The 2439-nt window shown below is 32.6% G+C and overlaps 1 pseudogene; it reads right to left on the minus strand.

The window, feature by feature from the left end:
• Positions 1-1810: 1810 nt before the first annotated feature.
• Positions 1811-1910, minus strand: LOC112132434 (U6 spliceosomal RNA; annotated as a pseudogene).
• Between the last annotated feature and the right edge of the window lie 529 nt (positions 1911-2439).

Genomic DNA, 2439 nt, shown 5'->3' on the forward strand with positions numbered 1-2439 from the left:
TTAGTGCTATAAATTTTCCTCTTCACATGGCTTTAGCTGTGTCCCAGAGATTCTGTTATGTTGTATCTTCGTTTATATTAATTTCAAAGAATTTCTTGATTTCTGCTTCAATTTCACTGTTTTCCCAAAAGTCATTTCAGAGGAGCTTGTTTCATTTTTATGTAATTGTGTGATTTTGAGAGATCTTCTTGATATTGCTTTTTATTTTTTATTATACTGTGGTCAAGAGTCTGGATGGTATAACTTTGAGTTTCTTTTTTAATTTCTTGAAAAATTTTTATAGCTGAGCATGTGGTCAATTTTAGAGTATGTGGCATGTGCAGATAAGAGGAATGTATTTTCTGTGGTTGATGGGTGAAGTGTTCTATATATATATCTGTTAGGTCTATTTCATCAAGTATTTAGCTTAGGTCCCCAAATATCTTTGTCAGTTTTGTGCCTTGATGATATTTCTAATACTGTCAGTGAGGTGTTGAAGTCTCCCACTATTATTGTGTGGTTATCTAAGTTTTTTTGTAGGTGTCTATGAATTTGTTTGATAAATCTGGATGCACCAGTGTTGGGTGCTTATATATTTAGGACAGTTAAGTCATCTTGTTGAATTGAAATGTTTATCATTATGTAATTATCATTATGTAATTGAAATGTTTATCATTTTTTGTTCTTTTTGATTATTGTTTATTTAAAATCTGTTCAGTCTGAAATAAGAATAGCAACCCTTGCTCTTTTTTGGTTTTAATTTGCTTGATAGATCTTTCTCCATCTCTTTACTTTGAGCCTATAGGTGACATTGTGTGTGAGATGGGTCACTTGAAGATAGCATATACTTGGTCTTGCTTCTTTATGCAACTTGCCACTCTGTGCATTTCAAGTGAGTATATAGCTCATTAATGTTCAAGCATATAGCATATAGCTCATTAATATTAATGTGTATGGATTTGACCTCATCATTGTGTTGTTAGCTGGTTGTTATGTAGGTTTAATTGTGGAGTTTCTTAACAGTGTCAATGTTCTATGAACTTAAATGTGTTTTTATGGTGGCTGGTAGTGACTTTTCATTTCCATGTTTAGCACTCCCTTAGGAACTTCTTGTAAGGCAGGTTTGGTGGTAACAAATTCCTTTATAATTTGCTTGTCTGACAAAGATTTTATTTCTCCTTCACTTATGAAGCTTAGTTTGGCTAGATATAAAATTCTTGGTTGGAATTTCTTTTCTTAAGGATACTGAATGTAGGTCCCCAGTCTCTTCTGGATTGTAGAATTTCTGCTGAAAGTTCTGCTGCTAGCTTGATGAAGTTACCTGTGTAGATGACCTGCCCCTTTTCTCTAGTGGTCTTTAATATTTTTTCTTTTTAATGACTTTAGAGAATTTGATGTTTCTGTGTCTTGAGGATGGTCCTCTTGTATAGTATCTTGCACAGGTTCTCTGAATTTCCTAAATTCAAATGTCAATCTCTCTAGCAAGGTTGGGAAAATTTTCATGGACAATATCCTCAATATGTTTTTCAAGTTGCTTACTCTCTTTCCTTCTCCATCAGGGATGCCAACGAATCATAGGTTTACCCTCGTTACATAATCCCATATTTCTCAGAGGTTTGTTTATTCTAATTTTTTTCATTATTTTTGCCTGACTGAATTAATTTGAAAAACTGGCCTTTGAGCTATAGGATTCTTTTCCCAGCTTGGTCTATTATGCTATTAATACTTCTGATTGTGTTTTGAAATTCTTGTAGTGGATTTTTCAGCTCTATCATATCAGTTTGCTTCTTTCTTAATATGGCCATTTTATCTTGAATCATGTTACTGGATTAAAAATATGGAATGCTTCACAAATTTGTGTGTTATCCATGCACAGGAGCCATGCTAATCTCTGTATCACACCAATTTCAGTACATGCATTGCTAAAGTGAGGATAATGTTAGAGTTTTGAAATGGCAACAAATTATTTAAAATATCACTTTCTGCAACATTAATGGAAGTATTTTTTTAAACAATTTAAGCTATAGAAGGCAATCAGTTTGATTTTGACTACTCAAGGGGAGGAAAGAATAATGAGGATGTTCAGTTCATAATGCTTCATTTTATAATGTGAAGAAGTTTTAGACCTTAAATCTATCAAGTGATGTTAATTAATCCCTTAAATCAGCAACCTCTGGAGCTAGTCTACTTCATATAAATTTTTCAGAACACTGGGAAATAAATTTGAAAAATTCTCACTTGGTATGTAAAACCCTTTGAGTTTCTTGTTTGGGACTATTGCTTTGGGATCACCTGATTTTTTCAAGCAATTTCTTGTGTTAATGTTTCATAAAAAAGGAAAGACTTATCTACCCTCAAAATCCTTTCATCAGTAACAGCTCTCAATTTTCTATTATAAATAAGATACTTGGTATATGAGTATTAAAGGTTATGATTACAAAATCACAGCATGAGTTAGGA

This window comes from Pongo abelii, chromosome 11, assembly GCF_028885655.2.
Source record: "Pongo abelii isolate AG06213 chromosome 11, NHGRI_mPonAbe1-v2.0_pri, whole genome shotgun sequence".
NCBI lineage: Eukaryota > Metazoa > Chordata > Mammalia > Primates > Hominidae > Pongo > Pongo abelii.